Source organism: Phocoena sinus, chromosome 14 (assembly GCF_008692025.1).
Source record: "Phocoena sinus isolate mPhoSin1 chromosome 14, mPhoSin1.pri, whole genome shotgun sequence".
Lineage (NCBI taxonomy): Eukaryota > Metazoa > Chordata > Mammalia > Artiodactyla > Phocoenidae > Phocoena > Phocoena sinus.
The window spans coordinates 85,919,630-85,935,972 of record NC_045776.1 but is presented as its reverse complement, the minus strand read 5'-3'; positions in this window follow the sequence as shown (position 1 = coordinate 85,935,972).

Sequence of the window (16,343 nt, the reverse complement as noted above, 5' to 3'; positions counted from 1 at the left end):
GGTGAGGAATTAGAGAACTAAAGAAAACAGGTGTTGGGGTTGGAGGGGAGGGAATACGAGATTTTCTGGAGAGGCCCTTCTAGAAGGTGGATGAACGCACTTTGGGAAAATCTTAGGGATGTCAGATGGAAGGCTGGAGCCATCCTTTGAATGACTGACCCTGCGTTTGTTCTGATTCAGGCTCAGATTCCAGGCATATTCCCCGTCCTCCCAGGTGACAGACACATGATTCAGGCTCAGATTCCAGGCATATTCCCCGTCCTCCCAGGTGACAGACACAGACCTGCCTCTACCTCGGGGAGGGTGTTATTGGGATGTAAGGACAGGTAAGTGAGCTCTGAACTTGGGGTGCCTTCTTCAGGCTCTAAGGTGGCTCTCATTCCTGGCTCATGGCCCCCTTCCTCCATCTGCAAAGCCAGCCATGTTGCCTCTCTCCTGTGCTACCTCTCCCCTGATCTCTCCCTCATCTTAATGATACCTGTGGACCTAGCAGGGCTGCCCCAGGATCGTCTCCTTCAGGTAAAGTCGGCCATCCACAACCTTAAGCCCTCTTTGGAACTTTAACCCCCCTCTGCCACAAAACCTAACATATTCAGAGGTTTCAGGGGTTAGGATGTGGGCATGGCTGTATCCAGGAGGGGAGAGCATCGGTCTACCTACCGCAGGCTCTGCCAGTAACTAAGACAATATTTCTTCTCCTGTCTTGAATCTTTTGTCTCAACTTGTTCAGAACTCAGATTAAAAAGGAAAGTGCCTCTTATTAGGGGAACATCTTAGAGGCCCCAACAAAGGTGAGTCATTCCATGGCAGCCATACCCGGATGGACCTCGAGCTTCACGCTAAGGGCTCTGAGCTTCACACCTCCCTGGGCTCTCCCACGGTGTCTTCCACAGGGCAAGACATTAACCAGTATTTCTAGTAGTTAAGGATGGTGGTGAAGTCTTACAGGGCGTGGGTCCCAAAGGGTGGACCTTTAGAATGAACTTAGGACAGGACTCCGAGTGTCCGGGAATCTGTGTCCCTTCTCTCATCGTTCAGAGGATGCCGCCGACATCTGAATCTGGAATCTTGCAAAGGGAAGGAGCCAGAGAACTGCCTGATTAAGTAAATAACACAAACATGCTTCTCGTTCTGCTGGAGACAATGGCGCATATGAGGTAAACAAAGCACGATGCCAATCATGGCTTATTTCCCCCAAGCAGGACTTTGCTTTCAGCTTGAGTCAAAAATAGATTCCCATTTACAAGTACTTTCCTGTCAATAAAAATCCATTTTCGGCACGCGTTTGCCTCTCGCCTCACGCCACGTGTGGATTCTAAAGAGAAAAGAATGTTCTGCTTACAAATAGCAGAAGCGTCTTCCTGTGTGTTTCTCTTTTCTTCTCCCTGCACTGCCTCATTTTCCGTTCACAGACGTGCCTTTTCTGTGAGCAAAGCTCATTGGCTGGGGAGGGGGCTTTGTTCAGGGTAATGATAGGCTCCCAGACTCCACAGGAGCTGCTGGAAGTGCCAAATATTTTGGATGTTTTAGAGGCTGAACAAAACAAAGATGCCCAGCGGGATAGTGATGGATGGGTACTCTGGGGTCTCCAAGCAGGACGGAGCCCCCGGAAATGCCAGTGCCAGGAACAGCAGCAAGGAAAGCCAGATGCGAGGCCAAGAAGGGGGACACACGCTCGCGTAGTTTCCACCAGGACAGAAGGGACGCTACATTCTGGAAGTTTCACGTATTTCCCGATCTGTTCAAAGGAAAGGATGGGTCCTGGCCCGCTTCACAGGTGAAAGAGATCTGGCCTCTTTCTCCTTCTGGGTCTCGGGTGGCTTCCTTGAGAGCCTCGGACTTTGGAGTGTTCAGCTCTCACTTATGCGGCACATCGAGCGTATTAAATTGATTAGGTGAGGGCTTCCCTGGTGGCGCAGTGGTTGAGAGTCCGCCTGCCGACGCAGGGGACGCGGGTTCGTGCCCCGGTCCGGGAAGATCCCACGTGCCGCGGAGCGGCTGGGCCCGTGAGCCGTGGCCACTGAGCCTGCGCGTCCGGAGCCTGTGCTCCGCAACGGGAGAGGCCACAACAGTGAGAGGCCCGCGTGCCGCAAAAAACAAAAAAACAAACAAATTGATTAGGTGAATGATTCAAGCCCCCAGGTTTGCATTCGCTACCCTGATGTGGTCACGTCCATTTTCACTGAGCTACTGGCCTCCTCCTGTGTTATGTCTCTGGCCCTCGAATGGTATTCAGGACGGTCATTGGTAAATGGTCTTGTGGATCTGGGGTCGCGCTTAGAATATTGTTTTTACTTGTCTTTAGTAGTGGGTTTTATAATGATCTGTATTACTTCCAAATTGTTAACGGCCATATAGGCAAGCAAAGACTTACTTATGCAAACCAACAATTGCAGAGGCAACAAGAAATGTGTTTTTTGAGGGTGAATTGAAGGAAATCTGTATTAGTTGGGACTCTTGGTTTCAAGAAATGGGAATTGCTAATTAATATTGTCTAAGCACATAAAGGTCTCCGTTGGCTCTCATACTGGTTTTTCTTCCTCAGTGTCAACTCTGCTTTTCTATCTCTGGGTTCCTTTCTTGCCCAGCCATTCCCCTTGAAGTTATTCATAAAAACTTCAGGGCTACACCATCAGCAAGCCCAGACGGAAGATGTCTTTATTTTCTTCCATACTACCAGTTCCACAAAAGCCTTGGAATTGAATTGCTTTGGCTGTGACTGGGACGTGTGTCTGTCCCTGAATCAATCCATGTGGCCAGGAAGTGAGGTACTCTGTACTCTGATGGTGTTATGGGTGGGGAAGTCAGGTCCATCCAGACCAAATGTGCTGAGAAATACATACTTGGATGGACAGCACAGCACACAAATACAGAAAGAAATGAGCATAAAACCAGATGGCTTCTTAGACGTCAACATGACAGCCTCTACTCTCAGAAACTTTAAAGTCTCTGAGGGGATATATGAAAGTGCAAGGCTCCCTGTGATAAGATGCATACCAAGAGCTAAAAGAGAGGGTGAAGAGTATTTGGGTATGTTTCAGGTAGGATGATTTTGAAAGCAAGTAATGAAATACTCAAGTAAAAGTGTCATAACCAATAGGGCTTGCTTTTATTTCATTTGGTAAGAAGCCAGGAGGGAGGCAGTTCCAGAGATGGTTTGATGGCCCAAGAGCATCATTGAGGACCCAGACTATTTCCATCCTTTTGCTCAATACTTACCATCGTGTTTTGTTTTGCTTTTTTCCATTCGGAGGCCTCTTTCCTCATGGTTGCAAGATGGCTGCTTCAGCCCCAGACATTGTGCCTTCTCAAAGTATCATCTAAAAACAGGAAGAACAAGGGGTGGACAAAAGCACTTCTTATACATCTCTTTCTTTACATCAGGGAAGAAAACCTTTCTCAAAAGTAATATGAAGCTGTCCCATTATATCTCCTTGACCGGCATGGGTCTTATGGACCAATACTTACAGAGAAAGCTGGGAAAGTGTATCTCTAAAATTTCAGTCTCTATAATGGATGGCAGCTTTGCCCAGAAGGAGAAAGGGAAATGGTAAAGTCATGGATGAGAGAAAAACTCCAGAAAAGGGAGAGTTTCATAGACGTGTGACTTGAGAGCTCGGTATTAAAAAGCACTCAGGAAATTTTTATTTTATTTATTTGTTTGTTTGTTTATTTATTTTTTTACTCAGGAAATTTTTAAAAGAGATATACCAAGAAGGGAAAATGACAGTACAAAAAGGCGATCAGAGGGTACAAGGGTCCCTAAGGGAAGATCAAACTCTGGGAACAAAATTCTGTCCACTAACAACAGAAAAATATTGGAGCAGAAGACTATAAGGTTGGAGAAGCCAGTCTGAGTAAGATCAAGTTCAACCTGAAGGACTAGAATCTGGGATTTCAGTTTTTAAGCGAGAGGTGGATGGGTCCCATGTAGATTCACCCCATATGGAGTCTGGCCCCTACCTGTGTTTTATTTGTCTTGTATTCTGGGAGGGGGGAAATATACCATTGTCAACATTTAACAGTCGAGAGCCAGGGTCTTAGCTTCTGTAGAAAAACTGGAAGACCTGCCAACACTGGACTCATGCCCTTCCTGAGAGCAGCCACCCTCCATCCCCATTAGACGGGGCACGCCTACCCCAATCTCCCAGAGTCTCCCTCACCCAGCTTCACTCCTCTGTGGTTCCTTCCTGGACTCTGGAGGCACTAGGGGTGTGACCCCAAGATGAGGCAAAGGGGGCAGGTGTCCGCCACCTGCAGGTAACGTTCCAGGAGCAGACCACGTGTCTCAAGGTAGGTTAGGGGTCACACCTGCAGGTGCCAACATGGCACCAGGAGAACTGGGAGTCACACACCTGTCAGGCATCTTCTCACTTCGTTCCCTGCTGTGATGCAGGCTCTGCCCCAACGGGGGTCCAGAGGTTGGATTCCAGTGTAACTCAGTACCAGTCCGAACCACGAGGGTTGCATTGTCCTTAGACTCTGTTGCTTTCATTTATTTGCATAACTGTAAATTTGCCCTAATGTCTTTGGGTTAATACCTTGATGACACGAGTAGGTGTTACTTCCTGCCTCCCCCACAAAAACAGTGAATGCAACCCAATTTTTCAGCCATCAGCCCAGGCTGCTGCCCATGACGGGAATGAAGGCACTTCCGGCCTCAGAGACCTACCTGTGTTCAGGGTGTACACGGGATGCGGTTTTACCTTGAATCTCAGATTCTGCTGAGGATGTGTACATGTCCTGCGCGGATGATACGCTTTGCTCCTGAATTACATTTCTAAATTGTTTGCCATGATTACCAGCTGTCTCTGTTTAATGGGAATCCCCTTATCAATGCAGTAATTCAGCATCTATAAATGTCAGCAGTGCACATGGTCAGCCCATTTTGAAATTAACTTCTACTAAGTCATTATTTAGTCCTGATTCTCTACTCCTATCAGATCCTACGAATATTCTGAGTATGGACTTTCTTTGCTATATGCCACGGTCTCCGTGGCAACGGAGATAATCCATATATACTGGGTCATCCGTTTAGAACAGAACTGGCACATTCTAAGGGCTCAGCGAATATCAGGTATTGATACTATTAATAGTAAATTCATTATTTCACTCAACAAATGTTTAGTAGACATTTACCCTACTGTCATGCCCTATAAGTAAGAGGGGATGGAAAAGGCAATTTATTTAGACTAACGTTGACTATCCCAGGTTTCACCTACAGGGACATGGAGGGATGCTTTAGGGAAGGGTAAGGTACATTCTCTCCTCGATGTCTTCTGAGTAGCACCTAGTCTGAGTATCAGGACTTTCATACTTTCTCACTTTCAATTGTGAAATTCCATAGCGATTAATTGCTTCTCATTGTTTTTCAGTTGATAATTGGAGATGAGCCACGAGGCTGGTTCACCTTGGAGAGAACACAGATCCGCGCTACCGTATGCTGCCACCAGGTGGCGACCCGTGCCTTCACCAAGCTCAAACCACCAGCCCTCCTCCGGATGCCTTCACTACGATTAGGAATAGCAGTAATATTAGGACTCTTTTGTTAATAATATTGGAAATAGCAGGGCTCTTTTACTGCAGTTTTCCATGTCACAGATGTTCTTAAGCAGATTACCCCCATTTCATCTTCACGACAGCCGTGTGAACCTGTCTCGTAAGCTCCATTTTGCAAGCAAGCAGAGGGAGGTTCAGAGAGGTGGATTGATTTGCCTGAGACTCCAGGAATTAAATAGCGGACTTAGGGGCTGAACTACCTCAAGTCAATCAGATCCTCTTATTCCACACATTTAGAGTGTTAGGAGTGCTCCTCACTTCCAAGTTTTTAATTATTAATGAATTAATGATCCTTTATTTAAGTAGCGAAACTTAATGCCCTGAAGATGTATGTTTAAGATTATAGAGACAGGGCTTCCCTGGTGGCGCAGCGGTTGAGAGTACGCCTGCCGATGCAGGGGACGCGGGAAGATCCCACATGCCGAGGAGCGGCTGGGCCCGTGAGCCATGGCCGCTGAGCCTGCGTGTCCGGAGCCTGTGCTCCACAACTGGAGAGGCCACAGCAATGAGAGGCCCGCGTACCGCAAAAAAAAAAAAAAAAAAAAAAAGATTATAGAGACAGAAATCTTTGCAGAAAACAAAATAGACCTTGTAGAGTTTTGAACCTGTTATCGGTTGGATTGTGTGCCCCAGAAAGCGGCCCCAGCACCTCTGAATGGGACCCTGTTTGGAAACAGGGTCAGTGCAGATCAAGTTAAAATGAGGTCATGAGCGTGGGCCCAGCCCAATATGACTGGCGTCCTTATAAAAAGGGAAATCTGGATGTAGACAGACACACACACAGGAAGAAGGCCACGTGAAGATTGGGTTTATGCCGCCACAGGCAAAGCATTTACTAGAAGCCAGGAGAGCAGCCTGGGGCACACCCTTCCCCAGAGCCTTCAGAGCGAGAGGAAGCACAGCCCTGCGGACACCTTGATTTTCAAGAATCAACACCTGTTGTTCTAAGCCGCCTTTGTTACAGCAGCTCTGGGAAGCGAATACAGACCCTTTCTCTTTAATTTCTGTTCTTGCTTTCTGTTATGGCTTCAGTGAGGGAAGATATTATTTCCCCCTTTCTCTTTTTTTTTTTTTTTTTTGTGGCAGGCGGACTCCCAACGACCACGGCACCAGGGAAGCCCCACCCCCTTTCTCTTGTACTTCCTGGTTCTGGTGGCCTCCCCACCTGTGCACACCAGGTCCATCCACAGCTTGGGTCATCATGTCAACACGGTCCCCACAGATCCAGGGAGCGTGGCCGCCACTGCTTCCACAGGCAGAGCAGGGCCCACCCTTCCCGGGAGATTTCATGGGTTGAAGAATTGCTAGGGGCAAAGCAAAGGGAAGCCTGGCTTTCTGCAGCCCTGCTCTGACCTCCTATTTCTCTTCGGCACAGATGAGGTGACAGTCAGAGAAAGAGGGGCTTAAGATGGACCTATGCCCAAAACACACATGCTGCTCCGGGGTCTACGTTTCCCATGCAGGAGGAGGGCGATTTCCCTCTATTCTTAGAAAAGAAAGGACTTTTCTCCTCCCAATCAGTGTCCAAGGGCTTAACTATTGGACATCCCCAGACACTTACAGGTGAGGTCCCCACTTCCGACATTCTATCAGGGCCTCTGCTTCTCCAGAAACTTCTACCATGACCTAATTGCATTAGCTTCATATGGCTCCTGTCACAAATCGCTCGCCACCAACTGGGTGGCTTAAGACAACATAAATTTACTTCCTCACCCTTCTGGAGGCCTGATGTTTGCAATCAAGACATTGGCAGACCACGCTCCCTCTGGAGGACTTAGGAAAGAATCCTTCCTGCGTCTCCCAGCTGCTGGTGGCTCCTGGCGCTCCTTGGCTTGTGGCCTCATCTCTCCCATAGCTGCCTCTGTCATCACATGGCCGTCTCTCTGGGTCTGTGCCTCTGTGTGTCTTCTCTTCTTATAAATAGACACACCAGGGGCTGGGTCCAGGACCCATCCTGGTCCAGTATGACCTCATGTTTACTAATCACATCTACGAAGACCTATTTCCCAATAAGATCACATCCTGGTGTGACCAATTGGTAACGCTGATTACGTAACGCAGAGTCACAGAGTTAGCCCCAGGAAAATGCTGCTGTGGAATTTCCAGCGTAACATCCTCGAGACAGAAAGCATCAGAGAAGATTTTATGAAATACCTTTAAAGTAATTTAATTTCAAGCGATTTAAATTTCCCAGCTGTTATCTGCGTATATATCTAAACTCCTCCTGAGTCTATTTCTAATTTTAGTGGCATCGATTAAAGACCGTGAGATCCATATAATTTCTGTACCTAGGAGAAAGCTGTTCTTTGTTTTTCTCTTTGCTCCCTGTGAAAGGCACTAAGACATTTCCTTAATAGATCATCCCTAGAATTTTCCTTCCTCCATCCTTCCATCCCTTTCCCTCCCCTCTCCCCTCTCCTCCCTCCCTCCCTCCCTCCCTCCCTTCCTTTAAGCTTTTCTTCTTTCTTCTTAGCTTTGTTTAAGCAACCAGAAAAAAACCAGGTAGCTTTTTACAGCCAGATGGCCTTCCTGTCTTCACAGCCTTTTCATTCCCGTTCTATGTCCCCTTTGGTTTTGTACAAACAAATAATTTCTTTCAAGTTGCTATTTTGCTATTTGGAAGGAAAGCACGGAACATATTTTTCTACTTGTCAAAAGTACATTTTAAATGTCTAGGCAGCTAGAGAATAAAAATCATTTGGTATGAATAACTGATCATGTCTTAAAAGAGAACCTCATCTAACTTGCTCAATCAGTTCTGAATCCTAAACGCCGAGTGCCCTCATATGTGAAAATACTTTTTTGTTGTTGTTTGTAAATGTAAAGTTTGCTTTTTCTTTCCTTGGTATCTTCTTTGACCTAATCGCACAATTTGCTTAAAGGCTAGCTATTGATGGGAGCTTTTATCCAAGAACACAACTTTTTCTCCCATGCTCTATATCTAGCTCATGACGCTACTCTTTTGAGGTCTACTAAGGAGGATATTTTGATTTGCATACTTTCATCTAAGACCCCAGTTGTTCCCCTTCATAGTAGATACAGATTTATTGGGTGTGTATTCTGTGCCACGTACTATATCAGATGGAGGCTCAGAGGTGAATTGGATTCAACCAATCCTTACCCCCTGGGACTCCACATTCTGGTGGGAGCAGTAGATACACAGAGACATGCTGATAGCACAGTGTGGTGAGAACTGGATAAAATGTGCTCAGGGCACTATGGAAGCACCAAGGAGGGCCCACCGTCAGCCAGGTACAGGGTGGTGGTGAGTAAGCCAAGTCTCCGGACGTGGATTCAAGCAAAGGCAGTGACTGGGGCTGGGGTGGGTGGGAATTCCCCCCACCAGGGAGGGGGGAAGAGAGTGGGCAACAAGGAGCGTCATCGTTTGTGGAGGACACACAATTTAACTATACGAGGTCATATCCATGCCAGTTTCCAGGCCGGTAGTCCCAGAGTTACGGCAAATGAAACCATAGGGTGACATGTCACTTGTCTGTACTTCCTGTCAATCTATAATCATCTCAAAATTCAAAAATAGAAATGAAATCGGCACATATTAGCATAATGACTGAAATCTAAGACCGTGGGTGACCTTGGTGATTTGCTTATAACCAATACTCTTAAGACCCTATTACTACTTTAGACTTCAACTCACTCTAAAACTTCTGCTCAGTGGCGTGAATTCATTTCATCATTATTTCTGAACTTGACTTGAAGAATATAGCTCTAACAGAAGAACTGAAATATTTGCCTACAAACACCCACTACGTATGCAAACAGGTAAAACATTATACGTAGTTTCCCTTTTACGTCCACTTTTCTCTGTGGAATAGCACCGTCAACTCCCCATCTTTTAAGAACTTCACATGTCAATAAACCACAATTGCTGTAATTACCATTGTTATTTTGCTGTTGTTCAAGAGTATCACCACTGTGTCAGTGGAAGCTGTGGAGATTTTTAGAAAGAACCACAAATCTTTGGACACTCACTCCTCCCATCTAGAGGTGGTGCCGATATTGAAGAATAACAAATAAAGTTTAGGACCTCCCTGGTGGCTCAGTGGTTAACAATCCGCCTGCCAACGCAGGGTACACGGGTTCGAGCCCTGGTCCGGGAAGATCCCACATACTGCGGAGCAACTAAGCCCGCGAGCCACAACTACTGAGCCCACGCACCACAACTACTGAAGCCTGTGCGCCTAGAGCCCGTGCTCCACAACAAGAGAAGCCACCACAATGAGAAGCCCGAGCACCACAAAGAAGAGTAGCCCCCGCTCGCTGCAACTAAAGAAAAGCCCGCGTGCAGCAACGAAGACCCAACGCAGCCAAAAAAAAAAAAATTTTTTTTAAAGGAGGACAGTGGAGATTGTAATAAGAGCATCTCATTCCCTGGAGAGGTGGAGGTGGGTGGAAGAAGCCACAGATGCACTTGTCTTTGGGAATATCTCAGACATTTAAGGATCAAGTAAGCTAAGCATGAGAGAAGAAGTGAATCCAAGTGGAGGTCGTCCCAGTATCTGAAGGCATGTTGGCCCTTCCAGGCAGGAGGAACATGGCAAGAATTCAGAACAGATAGAGTAGTCCATAGATCAATTGAATCCAATAGGGGTGAAGCAACCTGGAAGATAAGGTTCAGACTCCAGTTGAAATTAGCTAATAGATGGGTTGCAGAAGACCTCCACTTGGAAAGTGTGGAATATTCTAGAAAAATCCTGAACAAGGTTGTGTGAGTGGTAAGATCCATCACCTGGGTGTTTGAAGGCTCCAGATCACTTGTTCTAGTCCAAAAAAAAAAAAAAAAATGTTGTCAACAAGCAATCTCAGCCCACTGAGAAGAAAAGCCTAATTACTATGAGATGGTGAAGCTGTTTACTTGAGTCTGTAACCTCAATTTGCTGGAAAGGGTAGAATTATTTCCTTAGTGAGTCTAAAGTCCAGAAAGGTTAATAATTAAAAACAGTGCTGATAAAGTAAATCAAACCTGTTCACTAATATTTTTGTGTTAAGCTTAAGTATTGCTGGGAAATATTTTGTATGTAGCCTGCTTATAATATTTAAGGTAATCTGTCACATTAGGAAGAGATTAGATTTGTGATTCCAGCTGAAACAGAGAAGTTCGCAATTAATTTTAGTTTGCAATTTTAAGTTGGAAAGTATATGATAATTTCCCTAAGTATAAACAAGACTGGAATGTTTAAAAGAACTTGAGAGTCCTCTGTAAGTTTATTTATGAGAGTTACAGGGCTGTTTAAGTATATGAGAGCTTTCCATGTTAGTGAGGCATATACGTTGCTTAAAAAGAAGACAGATACGTGAAATTTATGAATGTGTTTTGAAGTATTTAAAGGAATTTAATTTACTAACTTATTAAAACTGCCTTTTAATTTATTTCTTTTTAAATTCTTGGCTGCATCCCACAGCATGTGGGATCTGAGTTCCCCCACCAGGGATCGAACCCGCGCCTCCTACATTGGCAGTCAGAATCTTAACCACTGGATCGCTGGGGAAGTCCCCAAATTGCCTTTTAAAATGTTATAAAATAGTAGATTTATACATAGAATATTAAAAGTATTCAGTTGAACTTCAAAGCTTCTGTAAAATCATCATTTTTGCAATGTTTAATAAGTAGAATACTGAAAAGAACAAAAACAAAACAAGTAGCTGTGAATAGTCTTTGCTTGGATGACACCTTTTTAAAAATTATTTTTATTTTTATTTATGTATTTATTTATTTTGGCTGCACCGGGTCTTAGTTGCGGCATGCGGGATCTAGTTCCCCGACCAGGGAGGGAACCCAGCTTCCCTGCATTGGGAGCGTGGAGTCTTAGCCACTGGACCACCAGGGAAGTCCTGGATGACACCTTTATGGCATCAAAAATTCAGAGAACTGAGCAGTCACCAGGAGGCAGGATTGTCTAGGTGGGGGCAGGATTGGTCAGCCAACTCCATCAGCTGCAACTGGCAGAAGTCAACTAGAGGAGCTGACAGCAGCCTGGGAGCTTTTCAGAACACAGTTCTGAGTGTAAAGACTGTAAAACACAGCACGACCTTGAATGAATAATGTTTGTGTAACTTTAAAACGCACATATCCACACATCATCACTGTGCTCTTTCAAAGTTAAGAGTGGAGGGCATATCTGAAATGCATCAGAAAGGGGGCTCTGAAAAAAAAAAAAGAAAAGAAAGGGGGCTCTGGTGGGCCAAGTGTCATAATGACAGGGATGATGATAAGGGATTATGGGAAAGCATCGCGAGACAGAGGCCTTAGCGGGGGGGGGGGGGGGGGGGGGGGGGGGGGGGGGGGGTCCTATAATGATGATGTGAAGTGAGGTGTGTGCCCACCTAAACCCCTTCTGACCTGATGATAAACGAAAACAAAACAGGCTCAACAAATGAACAAACACTTGCCAGGTGTGTGATTCTAATCTGAGTCTTCTCAGCCAGGGCCCTCCGTGCAGGTCTCCTGTTTGCAAATGGCAAACCAGTTGGTGGGAAGACCCTCAGAATCATCCAGTTCAAAGGGAGGTGGGTTAAGTTTCTGGGTGGCTGTGATTCTAAAGGTAAACTACTTTTTCACGCTGGTCCTATGTTTACCTATCTGGTAAACACTGAGCCATAGTGATAATTACGAGAACAGTAGAGTTTTTATGTTGAGATCTACAAGTATAGGTTAGACTTCATTTTCTATTTAAAAAGTCTTGTTGCTTCTTCCTGAATAGAGGTCTAATTACATATCCCAGTCTCCCTTGGGGTTAGACCACATTTCCCAGTCTCCCTTGGGATTAGACTACATTTCCCAGCCTCCCTTGCGGTCAGACCATATTTCAGTGTTGCAGGAGCTCTCCATGTTGTTCAGTAAATCGTACAAACCCCCAAGCGCTGTACCTCGGGGTGCCTCCCTCATTTGCGGACGCCAGAGTCACAGGACTATAAATTGCTCCTGGGGCCACTTTCCATGATTCCTGACACAAATCAAGACCTGAGTCATCAAATAGTGACAGCTGTTTGACACTGAGCCGTTGTGGGACAGGGATTTGCTGTTTCTTTTCTTATTACTATGAAATCCGTCCTCCTGATAGGAAGCACTGGGGAGGGAGTTGCTTCCTCAGGGCATGAGAGACCCGAATCTCACCATGGAGGCTGCCGCTTACTTCTTACCCCTCTGCTGGAAACAGAATTCCACAAGGACCAGCGGCCCTCAGCAGGACAGTGGGTTTCCGAAGCCGTCTGTCCTCCCTGGGTCCGTCATGCCCCATCCCTCACTGCTCCACGATCATTTAGAGGATAAACCTACAGACAGTAACGGCCTGGGAAAGTGTGGGAGGGACCCATCTGTCCTGGAGAACTTAAACTGTGCCCAAGTTAATTGGCTAGAAATAATGCCCTCAACTGGGAAAATTCAGTCTTTAGAACTCTCTTTCCCAGGGAGCAAAACATTTCCGATTAAAATATTTCAACCTCAACTGCTGTAATTCAGACTCCTAAATCGGTCCTTCATAAAAAGAGTGACTTCTTCATGAAACAAATCAATTTCGAGCAGATTTTTCATTATGTGTTATGTGCGCCTGTGCATACGTGTGTTTGCTTTTTTTCTTAAAAAAAATGTATTGAGTCACTTTCATTGGGAATACAATTTTAGAACAAAAGCCCCCAATTCTTTCACTGCTTTGGTTTCTGTGATTTTTTGCAGTAAAGTGTCCAGAATGAGGGTGGTCCCCTAACCTCCAAACAGATCAATGATCCTTTGCATCTACATCTTCAGTGGAACACGTTAGGTGGAGAAACGGTAGTTCCCGTCCTGTTACAGCCTTCACGCTGGGAGACAATAACCTTTTGATACCAGTGGCTGTTAGAGGGGCTCTTCATGAGAAAGGATCCCCCACTGCCACCTTCACAAGCATCCCCTCTGCCCTTCATGGGACTTGTTACCAGCACAGATCCTGTCCGAGATGGAGTGCTAGACTGTCCCATGCCTGATGGGCAGGCTCGGCACCTGCAGGAGGCTGACTGCCGCTGGCCAAATCTGGCTGTCCATATCGCCTCCAGGCTGCCCAGCCAGTCACCTGCCTCTGGATCTAGCCTGGAACACTCTCGCCAGCAGGGGGTGAGTGTACGTGGTGAAGTTGAGTTTCTCCTTTTTTTAAAAAAAAATATTTATTTATTGGGTTGCACTGGGTCCTAGTTGCGGCTTGAAGCCTCCTTAGTTGCAGCACGTGGGCTCCTTAGTTGCAGCATGTAAACTCTTAGTTGTAGCACGCATGTGGGATCTAGTTCCCTGACCCGGGATCGAACCCTGGTCCCCTGCAGTGGGAGTGCAGAGTCTTCTCCGTTGCACCATCAGGGAAGTCCCCAGACGAGTTTCTTCAGCTGAAGCAAGGTGATGCCTTGGCAGGTTCTCTCTCCACTTGTACCTGGGGTAGATGTGAATCATTTCTAACATGGAGATTCAGTGCTATGCCTGTACCTGGTGTGAAGTGCTTGCTATATATGTGTGTATAAATATAATTACGTGTGTGTGTGTGTATATATATATAGTCACTATATTATATATTATATTAAATGTATTATATATTGTTATATAATATATATTGCTACTTATAGATATATAATACGTATGTATATATATAGATAGAGAGAGAGAGTGCGCAATTATTATAATTCTTATGTTTCTGCTTCATTGCTTCATTTGGTGGATAAAATAACTCTTATGAGGTAAATGGATTACAATTCTTTAATAACAGAATAAGTTGTGAGCAGTTCTATGATTAAGTTTTCAGAGCAAAAGTTACTGCAGTACTTTCAAATATTTCAAAATATTTCATTTCAAAATAAAAGTTTTCTCCAAGAAAATGTGGGAACCAATAACAGATGTGTTAACAGTCTAACCAGTTCAATAACCTTGGCAGCCAACAACAAGGCTAGTTTTTACTCAACTTACTGTAGACCTGTGAAATTAAGTGGGTCTTCCTGAATGCATCTTGGGATTAGCAGCTAAACCTGCCTTTTAGTCCTACCTGATTTCATGACATTCAGGCGCCGCTGGATTGTTGTATAGATTAGTGTACATTTTCGGTTTGGCTGAACATACAAGGTGACAGCAAATGGATTTATTTGACAGAGGAACAAGGAAACGATAGGGAAATCATATTAGCCTAACCTATGTGGAACAGAAGAGGGCAGTTATTAAAGAAATGGGTGCAATTCTGGGCAGAAGGGATTCAAAAGAAGTGTTGATTAGGGGAAATGTTGCTAATGAGGAAGCGTACGGAAGACAGTCATGGCGTCACACATTTCACTGCTGCCACCCACCAGAATCTGACTCTGATGATTCAGCCGATCATCAGCCAGGAATGAGGGTGACAACAACTCCAGGTGCCCAAGGGAGCAGAGGGCCAGCAACGGCTTCCTTCCCACCTTGCCCTTCCTCTGGGTCTCAAGGTCAACGTCAGTCCGGGGACCTAGTGGAGAACGGCCGAGCTGGACAGCATGCGTACCTCCGCAGGTGGGGAGAGGGGTCAGGCGGGTCACGTGGCCCAAGTGGGGTCAGTTCTTCCAATTTCAAGAGGATGCAGAAATTTGATCTTTACATGAAATTTTACAATGTTTAGATTTTGGCAGCCAACCTAAAACATTAAAAAACAACAACAACAACAACAACAATGGGGCTTCCCTGGTGGCGCAGTGGTTGAGAGTCCGCCTGCCGATGCAGGGGACGCAGGTTCGTGCCCCGGTCCGGGAAGATTCCACGTGCCGCGGAGCGGCTGGGCCCGTGAGCCATGGCCGCTGAGCCTGCGCGTCTGGAGCCTGTGCTCCGCAACGGGAGAGGCCACAACAGTGAGAGGCCCGCGTACCGCAAAAAAACCCAAAAAGCAATGCAGGACTTCCCCTGTTGTCCAGTGGATAAGACTCTGTGCTTCCACTGCAGGGGGTGTGGATTCGATCCCTGGTCAGGGATCTAAGATCCCACGTGCCCCTCGGCTAAAAAAAAAAAAAAAAAAAAGCAGTGAGCCAAGAAAACAAGGCTGCAGGTTGCATCCAGCCTTGAACCATCAATTTGTCCACTCTCTTCCATCTCACAGCAAAAGGCTTTGTGTTTTCCTTAAGATTTGAGGCTGTGTATGCAGCTGTTGAAGACGTTGGGGAACTGGAGTTTCTCTGTTTGCCTCACATGAACTGCAGGTCCTTTTTTACGGGCAGACTAAGATTCTTGGGCCCGATCTTGACCTTGAGGCTGCCTTTTCCTCTGTGTCAGTAAAGTAAGTGGATATCAAACATCAGTGACGCCAGTAGTAGGCATGTCAGCCAGGGTCTCCACCAGAACGCGCAAATGAGGATAAATTGAGGGAAGCATATTCCCAAAGGGACTAATGACAACCTTCTGGGCAAAGGGAATTGCTTGGGACAATGAGGGAATTTGGAGCTAATATTAGCATCCCTGAGATCCCCTCTGGGCCCAGAGGGTCAAGGGCAGGAGAGTCATCATAACTTGGAAGAAAGGAGTCATGGAAGGCAGCCGTCTTTAGAGAAGCGGCCGACTTTGACGAGACAGAGCCAGCCTGGGGTGCTGAACTCACCGGTCATGCTCCACTCTCGCAGGGGCTCACGACCAAACCCAGCAGGCAGCCAGGGACCACGGAGCCCACTTGTGGTGTCCACACAGGTCAGACCTCTGTGAGCAGAGGGCAGAAAGATGGAGGCTGGATCCGGGGGAGGACCAACAGCTCAGAGGATAACCCTGAAAATCAAGGTTATAGAAACAAACTGTTGCTCACCTCTAGCTAGAG